General features: G+C 38.7%; 1 protein-coding gene and 1 long non-coding RNA gene across 8 annotated transcripts in view; one reads left to right on the top strand and one right to left on the bottom strand.

The window, feature by feature from the left end:
* Nucleotides 1-15328, bottom strand: part of KHDRBS2 (KH RNA binding domain containing, signal transduction associated 2) — a 487677-nt gene that overhangs the window by 216359 nt on the left and 255990 nt on the right. The window lies entirely within an intron of this gene.
* On the top strand, nucleotides 12128-14915 carry LOC311582117. Its single transcript, XR_014774019.1, has 3 exons — nucleotides 12128-12308; nucleotides 12673-12849; nucleotides 14756-14915. It is a non-coding gene; the product is annotated as an uncharacterized lncRNA (long non-coding RNA).

Here is a 15328-nt window from a genome sequence, read left to right as displayed (position 1 = left end):
CCACTCATCAAAATGAAGCACGGAGTCCATAATCTTCACATGTAACGTTGTTGATTATAGTGCTGTATCTGTCGCTGCTTCTGTGTGGTGAGTCCGTATTTACTCTGCTCTTGTGAATGAAGAAAAGATAGGCTGGCGTTGCTATGTTGCAGACAGACGTGATAAATCACCCCCCCACCCTGGGTGGATCAGGGCTTCCTGATCTCAGGCCTTTGAACGTCCTACTGACGGTGGCCTGCCGCCGGCTGCGTGAAACTTATCAGCTAAGTAAAAACATAATGAAAGTGAATGGAAAGTGCTGTGTTCTGGAACTTGAGCTCTTTTGCCACCGGAAACTTGTATGTCACAAGAAGGGGAAGTCCGGCTCAGCTTTCTGGAAAGGTAGGAGAACAGGTGGAGAGACAGATTCTAGTCAGCCTGCCACCGTGCAGTCCTTTCTAAGATACAAGAGAGGCCATAAACATCACCAGCAAACCTCAGAAATCTATCTTTTTTTTTTTTTAAGGATGAAAGATGATTAAACTTGTCCTTAAAGCCATTAAGAATCTTGTCTAATTTGACTGGATCTAAAGGTGCCATGAACACAGGTGATTTCTCAGCAGGGGATGTGAGAGTTATGCTTTAGATTCGTGTTTAAACAGCCAGTCTCCATTTCTGCATCAGAGTTCTTAGACCGACATGCTATCAGTTATTTCTTGGCTCATGAGCAATCCCAGATGGAATTCAATACACCTGAATAAAATATCTAGGTATCGTAATAGTTTGAGACATTTATTGAATCTCTTTGTTTGGTGTGTGCACTCACTAGCTCAGGGGTCCTGCTAATCTGCTGCTCTGGAGGAATCTACTAACATGGGCAGAATGGCAATGCTGGTTAGGTGGATATTTCTTCACACTGAGGAATAACATTTAATGTAAGTAAAACCATTAGTAATGATGTACAACCAAGTTCCTTATGGACTTAGCTGGAAGTGCTCCCTGTAAGAGTTTAATCTCTTTCCAGGTTTTCGGTGACCAACAGAATAATTACAAGAACTGCAGTTGCTGCATTCCGAAGTACTACACCCCCCATGGCCATGTTTCCAAGAACGTCTCTCCGTTCCTGATGTTAAAGTCTGTCGACTACTGGAGACACTGTAAAAACAGTTAGTTCTTGAAGGCACAGTACTTCCATGCATAAATGTGTTTCTGGAAGAAACACACTGTAATGCATGGTACTGCTGAATTGAAGTATTATTCTTAACTTCACCACATCGGAGAACTCCAGAAATTCACACTTCTCTTTGCTTTGTTTCCCATATTGTATGGAAGAGCCCTCTTTATTTCCCACAACTATTTTGATTTTGTTGGAAGATCATTTTTTTCTAATAAAATTCCCCCATGTTTAATTCCCTCTTTGCATTCACTTCTTCAAGAACTCAAGTGGAAGTAGAGATTTCTGAAAAACTCAAGTTCCTAATATCAGCCAGCTGAGAACTTTGGCAAACCCGTGTGTATTAAACCTGGTGGAAGCTCTCCCATTCAACACACCCTATACCATGACTGACTTACTGTAACTGCTATTATTCTGCCTTAGAATGGTGATGGGTAGTTATTACGGAGAATTTAAAAAATGCAATATTTTTATTTAAAGGAAAACATTGCAAATTATTTAGCGCATCATTTAACGAGAGACTAGGAAGGACTTGTGGAGGTTGGCAAGCAAGAGAACCATAGTGAGACGGAGAACAGAGCAATGTGGTTGGGGCAGAAGCACTATGGCTGAACTGTACATGTTTCTGTTTGCGTGAATGTGACGAGACGTGAGAAAAAGGATATGGGCGCTTAATAGCTGAAGGGTGTTCAGGAAGGAAGTAACGCACTTTTATTTCATTCTGTAATGTCTAAAATGCTCTACTATTTAAAATACCAAACATTGTTTTTTGAAATATATTACTTGAAATAGTAACACGCATACTCACAATACATTCCACCTGCTCCTTTACCTGAATGAAATAAAATTTCTGTTTGAAACAGTGTCCATGAAATGTGTAAGTATTCCCTTTTGCCTCTCAGATAAGGCCCTCCCACTGTGCTGGCATATGGTGTACACAGTATACAATGGGGGAAAAAAGCTGAGAGCAGAAGGCTGTTCGGATGTTCCTAGGAGGGACTAATGTGCACAGTCCGCACACTAAATGTACATGCATAATCTCCAGTTACACACAGTCTTGTCCATCTGCCACGGTGGCATTTTGCCAAAATACAAATTGGGAAGATTATTTAACTTACATTTCGTTGGCAGGTAATGGCAGGTGTTAATAGGCAACCTGGGGGTTCAGTCAGGGACCATTTTACTGCCAAGTCCTCTCCATTAAGGCTCCACAGGCCCTGGTGCCACACATTTAAAACTGTGGCCATGAGCTGGTGAGATGCCTCGCCGAATAAAGGCACTTGATGGCAGGCCTGCCAACCCGAGTGATCCTGGATGTCTACATGGTGGATGGAGAGAGTCAACTCCTGCTTTATGTTTCCTCCTTCCACACAGTTGTCACGGTACCAGCACATTACGTACACACATACACACACAAAGTAAGTAAATAAATGCATAGGTGTAAGAAACGGAAATGGAGGTTGCAATTCTTTTGGAGGTTACAAAGAGCGTTGAAGAAATATCAATCTCTACGAACCATAGTAATGGACAAGAAAGTGAAACCGAATATGGCAGCACATTTATGAATTCTAGTATCTGAAAAAGACAGAGGATTATGAGTTAAAGGCCACCTTATTTTACCAAACTAAAAACTAGATAAAAGGAAAATATAGCTTTGAGCCAATATCCTAGTTATTTTTTGTTTGTTTTTTACATTTATTTACTTTGTATGTATTTTTTATTATTATTAATTTATTCTTGTTACATCTCAATGGTTATCCCATCCCTTGTATTCTCCCATTCTTCCCTCCCTCCTATTTTCCCCTTATTCCCCTCCCCTATGACTGTTCCTGAGGGGGATTACCTCCCCCTGTATATGCTCATAGGGTATCAAGTCTCTTCTTGGTAACCTGCTGTCCTTCCTCTGAGTGCCACCAGGTCTCCCCCTCCAGGGGACATGGTCAAAGGTGAGGCACCAGAATACGTGAGAAAGTAATATCCCACTCTCCACTCAAGTGTGGAGACTGTTCTGACCATTGGCTAGATCTGGGTAATAGTAAAGTAGAAGGATCCAGAGGGTCTTAGAAACCTACAAGAAGAACATTATGATAGGCAGATTTGGGCCCAGGGGTCCCGCTCAAACTAAGGCACCAGCCAAGGACAATACAGGCAGTAAACTTTAAACCCCTACCCAGATCTAGCCAATGGTCAATATCCTAGTTATAACTGAGCTGAAATTGGCAGTAAACTTACAAACTTACAAATTAGTAGACTACTTAATAAAACAAAGAATTAGGTAGCTTCACCAAGACAGCACAGAACGTGCTTACCTCAGCCCATACTAGAAATCAGAAAATCCATTAGCAAACTAGAGTCCATGAAAAGTAAATTAAGATTTATTAAGCATCTTCTCAATGAATGACTGCATAAAGTTCATATAAAACCATTATAATGGTATTTATCAAAGGTAACTAAATAAATATCAGAAATTCAAAATGTCTTTGGCTTTGAGTTTTAGATTGCTGTTGATGTTAAATTTGGTTTCAAATGTCTTTTACCTTTTTTGCCCTGATAGAAAACCTCATTGTAAGCTAGGCAAAATTTATGACCAAGTGAGATGATAACAAAACAGGTTGAATGCATATATTATGTAAGAGTATTACAATGACAGATTTTCTTTCTTTCTCTTTCTCTCTTTCCATTTTCCTTATAAAACATTGCCTACTGATATATGAGTTGTGCCTGTAAAAATCTGTGAAATGAACAACATCTTCTGTAAGATTCTTAACTTATGCTAGTCTAGGAAATAAGCTACCACCTCAAGATAGATTTAGGACACCAGAAAGATATCCCTATAGCTATACATGCCAGTTTTCAGAGGCTACAAACATCAAGTTTCATTTGTCAAAGTAGAGTCAAGGTGACTATAAGCTTATTCATTAAATGTTCTTGCAAAACTCAGACAAAATTCAGCATGGAGGAGAAGTAGACATACAGTCCCACCTCTAGCTAAGGAGCTATTGGTGAGAGAGAAGTCAGTTTTGTTCAATGGAGTGACACCAATATATCACCCTCATTTTACAGCAGGCCCCACTCACAAGTGTAGGTGGTCAACACAAGCAAGGCTCTACTTTTTATGTGAGAGAGAGAGAGAGAGAGAGAGAGAGAGAGAGAGAGAGAGAGAGAGTGAACACGTAACACATAAAATTGCATGGGTAAAGAGAAGGGAGAGAATCTTGAAGAAGAGGGTAATTATGATAAATATCTATTATACAAAATTTGTAACAAATAAATGAAAACATGATATAATTTTTTCTTGGCAAGTTGTCAAGCACATGACATAGGAATTACATTAAATTTAAAATAAAAATAGGTATTCATTTAATCCTTTAACTTATTATGTTAATTTATATTAATAAAACAAACTCTTTTAAAACACGTTTTACAGTAACAATCCAATGACCCCAAAAGCTTCTTAAATGAAACATCACTGTGTGAGGCATAATTTGAGAAAAAAAATGTGTAAAAATTTTGTTCATAAACAGGGTTGATGTGAGTGGCTGCTACCAACAATCCTGCAACTTCAGGCCTCTTTGTAGGCAAGGTGAAATTCTAAACTGAATTTTCCTTAATGTCTGCAATTTTGATGTTTTGAAGCTTACAATTCACTTTTAAAATCTATAGATATTTATAAAAAGTTGTTGGCTAACCAACCCCTCTGACTGCATCTGAAGCCTGCTCCACAGGACAGAATTCATGTCTGAGACTGCAAACATGGTTAAAACATTTTAAAAAATGCCTATGAAGTTATAGGCTCTGGGTTGGGTAACCTACCCTTAGTGTTTTGCCAAATGCTCACATTGGCAAACTGCCTTCTAAATGCTATGCTTGTACCGATGGATCTGAGGGTTTCTCAGCCTTGGTCAGAGACAATTTCCTTTTTAGTAGGCAAGCAGTCAATGCAGAGACTCCTAATTAGTCAATGTGCTGAAAATAAGTGACTATGAATGATCAGCCCAAATGGGACATCTATAAAAAAATCCTTATGTGCAAGCTTCAGGGAACATCCTAGAAGAGATGGAGGCAGAAATGTTATAAGAGCCATTATGAAAAGAAGACGTATGAAGAACCAGCCTGTCTACATCTTAGGCTTAAAAAAACATCTGATAATAAAGACAAAGGGCTCATTTCTGTTTATGGTTGAACTGTGTTTGTCTCAAAAAGTGGTTTATAATCTTCTTAAAACCCTACCTTTCTTTCAAAAGGTTGTTATAACTACCTTGTTATGACGGGTTCTTCATCACCACTTTCCATCCTATCATTGTTTCAGGAGGTCTTATGACTGATTTATTATGATTATGTTCTGATCCAATAGTCCTTTCCATTTTGCCCTCCAAATTTTCAATTAGGAACCTCACTACCCCTGAGTTATAAAAGCTTCATCTTCCTCAGAACCAGTGCTAACATCTGGAACCCTGCTTTAGGGGAAGGCAGCCCATTACATGAATAAAAAAAAATGCTTGCTTTAATGAAGTGCTTGTTTTAATTAATTTGACCATGATGATTTGAGTCTATAGTCTTTCTCCTCCCATTTTTAGATTAACAAGTATTGTGAAAAACTATCTTATGGACATGGCACAGTTACTGTGTGAATAAACTTACATTAGCTGTGAACACCAAAAGAGCTAGACACTCAAACTTTCAACATGAAAGAGGACTGGATCATGAGGCCCCACACACAGCTGAGGAGCTATGCCTGGCACAGCCTGGCATAACTGATGGCTGCCTGAGGAGGGAGAAGCATTTTCTTTGGAGTGGTGGTCATTGGCAGGTTGCCCAAATTGGGGTGGGTGGCAGTATTACCATGCGTAAACAAATAACACCAATTTTAGACTCAGTGGGCTACTATAAATAAATATATAATTTATTTTTATATTAAATATAATATATAATATATATCTTTAAAGGAGTACATAAAGTTTGGTGGGTCCTATGTTTAGGGAGTGTTGGATAGAATAAAGGGCAGATATCATCACTATTTATTATATACATATATGGAATTTAAAAAGAAAACATTTCTGAAACAGAGTCTATCTATGTAGCCCTGACTGTCCTGGCACTCACTGTGTAGATCAGGCTGACCTTGATCTCACAAAGATGCACCTAACTCTGCCTCCCAGTGGTAGGACTAAGATGTGCACCACCATGCCAGGCATGTATAAAATATTAAACTGTTGGCATATATGTATATATGGCATACACACACACACACACATACACACACACACACACACACACACAAACACAGACAGACAGACATGTGTGTGCACACAGATACACACATGTGGAGCGGAGAAATACACACACTGAGTGGAGAAATCGTGCCTTTTTTTCTTCTGAAATGAGTCAAAGCCTTGCAGTCACACATTAACCTGCACAAGGATGTTGGGAAGTGCCTTTATCCATGGGTGTCAGAACTTTCAAACAAGAATTATGTCATCCGTGGAGAATGAGAAAGCTGGTACATGTGGACAAGGGAATGAGCACAGTAAAATAAAATTGGGAGATCAAACCATGGAAAGACAGGCTGTAGGATTGAATGTATGTTACTAAGGAGAAGACAAGCGTAAAGGGCCCCATGCATGCCCATACATGCATACGTCTGGAGTTAACTAGATATTTCTTAGCTAGTTATCACAGACAGGATACAAACCCAACCTCCTTCACAGGAACTTCTAAGCAATCCAAAGTACATCATTAGTAAACCACATGCATTTTTACAATTGCACCTTGATGACAGATAAAAGTATTTTTTTAATTTTAATTTTTATTATTTTTTATTAATTTATTCTTGTTACATCTCAATGGTTATCCCATCCCTTGTATCCTCCCATTCCTCCCTCCCTCCCATTTTCCTCTTGTTCCCCTCCCCTATGACTGTTCCTGAGGGGGATTACCTCCCCCTGTATATGCTCATAGGGTATCAAGTCTCTTCTTGGTAACCTGCTGTCCTTCCTCTGAGTGCCACCAGGTCTCCCCCTCCAGGGGCCGTGGTCAAATATGAGGCTGTAAACTTCAAACCCCTACCCAGATCTAGCCAATGGACAGGACATTCTCCACAGTTGAGCGGAGAGTGGGATTTGACCTTCACACATATTCTGGTACCTCATATTTTAAGCAACTTTATGATAAATTAAAAATGCGCGTGCACACACACACACACACAGCATAGGAGCCTTATTGAGTCCATTTAGTCTTACTTGTATGCATATTTGTTTAGTGCTGACCACTTAGGACTGAATAACCTATGAGGGAGCTCAATCCTGAAGAAAACTGACTGTAATGGTCTCTATCTCATGCAAAAAGAAGCTTCTTTGATGACGGCTAAGAGCTATACTTATTTGTGGGCATAAATATTTTAAAAATAGGTGTTATGTTGGTTTAAAAAATGACAGTAAGAGGTTCTCCTCTTAGGTCTATGGTGTCTCCAGCTATGGATAGTTAACTAGTCCTATAGTACCACAGATGAATCCCCTTTTATTGATCATTACCCAAGTCCAATTAGACAGCTGTCTCCAAGGTAAAATGCCACAATTTTGCCATTGGAAAACATCTTGGTCATTTTGGTCATTGTGATTCATAGTCTTCACAGTTGGATAGAACTCTTGATTGCTTTTCTTCTGGGCAGCTTGCATAGCACCTCTGGATACTATAAGAGCTAATCCCCAGGGAACAAGTCTCCAAGTCAATTTTTGGCTCAGTGCCTCCAAATCCTGTGACCAAAGCAATAATGCCTTCAGTTGTAAGGTTTCCTCTTCAAGTTCTGCGAAGCGACCAAAGGCAATGTCAAGAGCCTATATTAGGGTCGGAGAGTCTCTGGGACCACCCTGACAAACTAGTCAAAGGGAGGCTTTTCATGTGTGACATTGGTACTTCTGGTACGTAGCCCCTTGGGGAGCATGATAATCCTGATAGGCACAAATCCATTTAAGCTACACAAGACACACAGACATACACACATGCATCTTTTAAATAGGTTTATAAAGTAATGTATTTTTATGTTTTTTCAAACATCCTTAACGTTATGTGTCTCTCCTTTATCCTTCTACCTGTATATTGCCCTTCTTTTTTGTAATTCCCATTTAATGTCTCACTCATTTTTTTTCATTTTTTTCTTCATAGGACTTGTATCCTACTAGTCACACTAGAGTTACTTTTCCCCCCATCTCAGCCCCTTTCTTGGCTCATTACAAGTTATATACTTAAATTTGAAGATTTTTACTTAGGATCTATAAATAAGAGAAAACATGTGTATTTGCCTTTCTAGATCTGGATCACCTCGTTCAGTATGCTATTTCCTAGTTCTCTCCATTTACTTGCAGATTTCATTGTTCTTTACAGCTGGATATGATTTTATTGTGTATGTGTACCACATTTTTTAAATCATCCTTTCCACAGTTAAAAGACCATGAGGCTCGTTTCATTTCCTAGATGTTGTGAACAGAGCAGAAATTAACATGGCCAAGCAAGTATGCTGCATAGAATGTTGAGTCCTTTAGGCATATGCTAAGTAACAGTATTACTGGGACATATGGTGGATCTATCTACTCTTAGCTTTTTGAGAATTATCCACACTAATTTCCTGAATGGCTACACCAGTTGGAAATCACACCAACTATATGAGGGTTTCCCTTTTCTCATAACCTTGCCCGGATTTGTTGACATATATTGTTCTTAGCCATTCTGTATAATGTGAAACCACAAAGTATTTTTAATTAGGATTTCCCAACTGAGCTGGTTAGAGCTCTGTTTAGTACATTTTTAAAGTGGGTCATTCATTGTCTTCGGTCTTCGCTTATTAAGATGTAATAGCTGGCAATCTTTATCTCTCACTCTGCTGGCTTCCTCTTCATAGAATTGTTTCCTTTGCTGTACAGAAAACTTTTGGTTTTAAGAGATCCTGTTTATCAATTGTTGACCTTAATTCATGGGCAAATGAAGCCATATTCAGAAAGTACTTTATTATACCTACCGGTAAATCTTATTTGTTGTTATTTTTGTATTTTTATTTTCCTGGCAATTTCATCCACGAGTACTGAATGTACACCATTTCCACATTCTCTTCTTCAAACTCCACTCCTACCTTGTCACCTACTAACTTGAAAATCCTTGATCACTTCTTTCTAATATTTAATGTTATATATGTTTAACATATATAACAATCCAGTGAGTCTATTTTCTGTTGCTTCTCTGTATGTGTGTTTAGGGTTGACCAGGTGACACTGAATGACTGTCAGGAGGATTGTCCTTATTTTCCCTCCACTTAGCAGCAATTAATTGCCCTTAGTCATTCATCTAGCATAAACCTCACCTTAATCGTGTGGAGTCTTTTCTATATCTACTTCTAGGAGTTTCAACATTCTAGATTTCACATCCAGTGAGGTGTTTCATCCATGTGGAGTTGGTTTTTAGGAAATCATAGACTTTGGTTTATTTTCTAATGCCATTTGTTAAAGGTGTTGTTTTTAAATCAGTCTCCTTTTTTTTTTTTTTTTTTTTTTTTTTTGGCATTTTTGTCAAGTGTAAATGACTGTAATCATATGCACTCATGCTTGGCTCTTCTGTTTTATTTCACTGATCTCAATGTCTGTTTCTGAGCCAGCACCATGCTGTTTTGAGACCTGTGTAAGGTTCAGAAGACCTATTTTTCCATTTCCCATTAGTTTTGTTCCAAACTGGGCACTTTGTTCTGGATGAGCAATAGGTAGGACAAAATGAAGATATTGAGGGGTACCCAAGTAGCACAGGGATGGATCAGTGGGGTTCAGAAAGACTGTGGGTAACAGCAAGCCCAGGCATTCCTGTGTGCTGTACTGCATGCTGGGGGTCAGAGGAGCCATGCCTACTTTAGATCTTCCTACCTAGGAAACTACAAACGCATCATCTGAGTTTCATGGTGTAAAATAAATTCTGTGTGTTTTTCTGAAAATAGAAAACAAATTTCTCTGGTTCGTGAAAATTGACTAAATCCCTGGTATTATCTCTGTGTTATAGTCTGTACAATGCCTTAGGATTCAAAGGGTCCTCAGGAGCAACTCAATGAATCCCTACTCATTTTTTACTTTTAAATTAAATTTCAGAACCAGTAAGGTAAAATGCACTCTTGTTTCTTTCCTTTTTTTTTTTTCTTTTTCTTTTTAAAAATAATTTAATCAGATTACATCCCAGTTGTTATCCCTTCACTTGTGTCATCTCATTCCCCCCCACCTCCCTCTTGCACCCTATTTCCCTTCCCTAGACCTGTGACAGAGGGGGACCTCCTCCCCCACCATATGATCACAGATTATCATGTCTCATCTGGATGGCCTGCTTCCTCTTTCTCTGAGTGCCACCAGGCCTCCCCACCAAGGGGAAGTGGTCAAATAGGGGCCACCAGAGTTCATGTCAGAGGCAGTCCCTGCTGTCTCCACAACCATGGAGAATGTGTTGTCCATTGGCTAGATCTGAATAGGGGGTCTAGGTTTACCACATGCACTGTCCTTGGTTGGTGCAGCAATTTGTGCAGGCCGCCCTGAGTCACTCTTCTTAAAGTCAAGATGAAAATAGGATGCATGGTTCTTCATGCTGTACTTTTTCTAACAATGTTTAATGAAAAGGACTTTAAATGATAATCGTGCAATCTTGATTTCAGCATTATTACATAATACTGAAAATTCAGAAACTGGCAGCCCCAAGATTTCCCTTTATATCTTTCTCAGAAGAAAGTTGGCAATGCTTCCTTCTGATTCTTGCTTTTAAAGTTTGATTGCATCACTATTCTTGCCAATTTATTCATTCATTAATGAAGAATTCTAGAGGTTGTCAGTAATTTTTCAGCAATTTCCCTTCAGTCAGCTTCATACCTGCACTGACACAGGATTATATCATGTACATACATTTTACCCATTTATTTATTGCTTGTTCTTGCTTTCTTACCTTTGTCTCCTATGAAAATAGACCTGTTTTATTTTTCTTCCTTCCTTCCTCCCTCCCTCCCTTCCTTCCTTCCTTCCCTTTTCTTTTTTATTCTCCTCAGTATAACTAAAAAAATCACGTTCTATTATTTAATTTAAACAAGGATACTGGCTTGAAGATACACCCAAATTGGTATCTGTAGATACCATGGAGACTGCTTTGTCATTTTAACTGCTCTTACAGTGATTAATATTTTCCTCTCAATTGCTGCCCTACGTTTATTTTTTCATCTCGTTGCCATCCCTTTTCTTGCTCCAGAGGGTTTACACCATCCCTCCATTCATTCTTATGGTTATTCTTAATTCAATAAATACTTAGATTTGACCATCATGTTACTGCAATCTGATTAGCTACTAATCAGAATATCTTGCATTCCACTATGTAATTTTCTTTTGGGTTAAAATATACTTGTCATAGTTTTTTTAGTTAGTAAATTCATATTTGTAGGTGTGAGTTATCATTATTTATGACTAAATTTAGCTTTCTGTTGAATTGAAAGTCAAAGTTCATCTCAGTTAGGGCTGGAGAAGGCAATCCCGCTCTACTTTCTTTACCCGGTGACACTTTTGTGAGTCCGGTGTTCTATTTCCTTGTGACTTTCTTCTTCAAACATTTAATGATGTTGTTTTCCGTAAGAAACTTCATCTCGGTAACCTGCTGTCCTTCCTCTGAGTGCCACCAGGTCTCCCCCTCCAGGGGACCTGGTCAAATGTGAGGCATATACAGGGGGAGGTAATCCCCCTCAGGAACAGTCATAGGGGAGGGGGATAAGGGGAAAATGGGAGGGAGGGAAGAATGGGAGGATACAAGGGATGAGATAACCATTGAGATGTAACAAGAATAAATTAATAATAAAAAATTAAAAAATAAAATAAAATAAAATAAAACTCAAAAAAAAAAAAAAAAGAAACTTCATTGATTAGCTCTTAGATTTCAATACTTTGGCTGAAATGAATGTTCACACCAGAAGGCTACCTGGCTTTCTTGCTTTCCTTCTTGAAGTTCTGAAAGACACATATCCGAGGGTCGTGTTTCTTCATCTTTCCCAGGATTCTCTCCTTTATGACGTAACACTCTCCAGGTTCAACCCTGGAGCCTGTAACAGTCCTACTACCTACTCTACAGAGGTTTTGCTCTATATTAGAGTTTTTGTTTTCTAAATGTAATGTTTTAATCTTTTTAGCATATATTTCATCTTATTGAGAATATTCCATCTTTTATTTACTTGAGCTTGGACAACTTTTAAAATACATATTTTAAAGTCTCTTTTAGGTTTAATAACATCCTTTGCTCTTCCTTCCTATTCCCGAGTGAGGCATGCTGTCACCGGGTCCCTTTTCAATTCATCTGTCTTAATATTTACTGCTGACTTATCCTTGGGATGATGTGCCTTGAACCTACTGGTTGATTTACTAATATGTTATTTGTCCATTTCTTGTGTATGTATAGTATAAAAATTTAAATACCATCACTGTTCGTATAATGTGTTGGAAATCACAGATTCTCCTTTTGTCTTTTCACAACAGAAAGGACTCTTCCGCTGGGACTTCCTCTATTCTCCAGCTAAATTTATAAATGAATCTGTGGTCCAGCAAATCATGACTACAAGAGTATTCTCGTCTTTACTGTGACCTCCAAGGAAAATCAAAGCCTGTCCTTCAAAGCTTAGGTCACACATTATTCCTATGATCTCCCCACTATGGGTAAGTATTGCCAGAAGCACCTCTGCATGCTATCTCTGTCTTAAGTCTTCAAAAGCATATTTCTAAGAAGAATACATTTATGAATATAATACAGGATCACCTTGTTTGTGAAGGCGTTACTATTTTTATACACATAGAGTCTACGCATTTAGTTCAGAATCAGAGCAGTCCTTTGTATATAGGAAGGACTTAAGATTTGAAGCAAATAATCCTGATATTTATTACACTAGAATCTGTGTCAGGCATCTCCAGGAAGAAGATTAAGTTGCTTGTTGTCCCCACCAGCCTCAGCATTCTTATAGATTTATTTACATCAGTAACACGGGGCATGCACCTTATCTGCATTTTTGACTGAACTCAGTGCTAGAGTACACACAAACATATCAGAGGTAAAGTTTCATTTATTTTAGAATAATATTTTTTGTAGTCTTATTTCTCTTTCCTTGGAATTAACTTTAATGAGTTTAATTTAAATATACTCTCTCCATTTTAACTCTAATATTTTTTAAGTAAGAAGAGTTACATTGATATTTTAGTAATGTGTTAGCTGAAAAAGATATAATTGAGATAATCAAGCAGGAAAAATAAATGTGTTAGAATACTTATAACTATAAAAAGACATGCACTATATCATAATGACATAATAGCAAATATTATTTATAAAAATAAATCATTGTTTTAAAGATACAGAAAATGCAAACAGGATATCACAGTACAAGTAAATAATGTATTAATAAATCTGTCTTCATAAACCAAATTCATATTTTAGTCATATGCTTATGCAAGCAAAAACACAGAGAGGGTGAGGCAAAGAGGACAGAGAGGAAAGATAATAAGAGCACAGTCTTTTTTTTGAAACACAAATACACTTTTTTCCTACACCAACAAACCAAATAACCCAACTAAGAAATGTGGTACTGAGCTAAACAGAGAATTCTCAACAGAGGAGTCTCTGATGATTGCAGTCACGTAAAATAAATGCTCAATATCTTTAGTCATCAGGGAAATGAAAATATAAACAACTCTGAAATTCCACCTTACACCCTTCCGAATGGCTAAGATCAAAAACCCAAGAGACAGCACATGAATGACAAGGCTGTGGACCAAGGATAACACTCTTCCACTACAAGTGGGAGAGAAAATTTGTACAACCACTATGGAAATCAATCTAGTGCTTTCTCAGAAAATTGAGAACAGTTCTACCCCAAGAACCAGACATACCATTCCTGGGCTTATACCTAAAAGATGCTCAACCAAAACAACAAGGACATTTGCTCAACTATGTTCATGGCATAGTTTTATTCATAATAGCCAGAACTGGAAACAACCTAAATGTCCCTCAGGTGGAGAATTGGTAAAGAAACTGTGGTACATTTCCACAATGGAATACAACTCAGCTATTAAAAAGAAGGAAATCTTGAAATTGGCAGGAAAATGGACAGAACTAGAAAATATCATCATGAGGAGGTAAACCAGATTCAGAATCACACACATGGTATGTACTCACTTATATGTGGATATTAGCGATGAGGTACAGGGTAACCATGCTACAATCCACAGACCCAAAGAAGCTAAGTACAAAGGAGGGCACCACAAAGGAGGATGCTTAGATGTCACTCAGAAGAAGAAATAATATAGACATGTGAAGTAGTTGGAGGGAGGGAATTGGTGAGGGAGGGAGTGGAGAGTGGGAATCAGGTGTGGGAAGGAAGGGGAGAGCTGGGAGAGGGAGCTTAGATAACTCTTGTGGCCAGGTGGAACTTCTAGTGGAGGGAAGTGGGGGGACACCAAACCCCGTACACAAAGCCTTGGACCCAGCCAATCAGTGATTAGCCTAACCTGAGTCGTATGCCATGAGAGATAGTCCACCACTGACACTATTAATAATATTCTGCTATTATTGCAGGCAGGAGGCTAGCGTAACAGTCATCTATCTGAGTGGCTTCACCACGCAGCTGTTGAAAACATATGCAGAAAGCCACAGCCAAGTATTAGGAGGAGCTTGGGGGAATGGTGTGAGAAGCCTGGGAGAAAGAGGAAATAGAAGGATCCAGCGGGTCCTGGAAAACTACAGGCGAGTCTGGGCCCTGGGGTCCTCCGCAAACTATGGCAACAGCCAAGGAAAAAAAATAGGCAGTAAACCTCGAACCCCTACCCAGACTAGCCGATGGACAGGACATTCTCCACTGGTGAGTGGAGAAGGAGATCTAACTTTCACACAAACTCTGGTACCCCATATTTGAACATGTCCCTTGGATGGAGATGCCTGGTGGCACTCAGAGGAAAGATAATAGGTCACCAAGGAGAGACTTGATACCTTATGAGCATATTCAGGGGGAGGAGGTCCCCCTCAGACACAGACATAGGGGAGGGGAGGGGAGTAGGGGGGAAGTGGGAGGAAGGGAGGAATGGGAGGATACATGGGATGGGCTAACAACTGAGATGTAATATGAATAAATTAATTAAAAAAATAAAAATT

This window comes from Acomys minous (assembly GCF_964271855.1).
Source record: "Acomys minous genome assembly, chromosome: 13".
In the NCBI taxonomy this organism is placed as follows: Eukaryota; Metazoa; Chordata; class Mammalia; order Rodentia; family Muridae; genus Acomys; species Acomys minous.
This window is presented reverse-complemented; position numbering and strand designations above follow the sequence as displayed.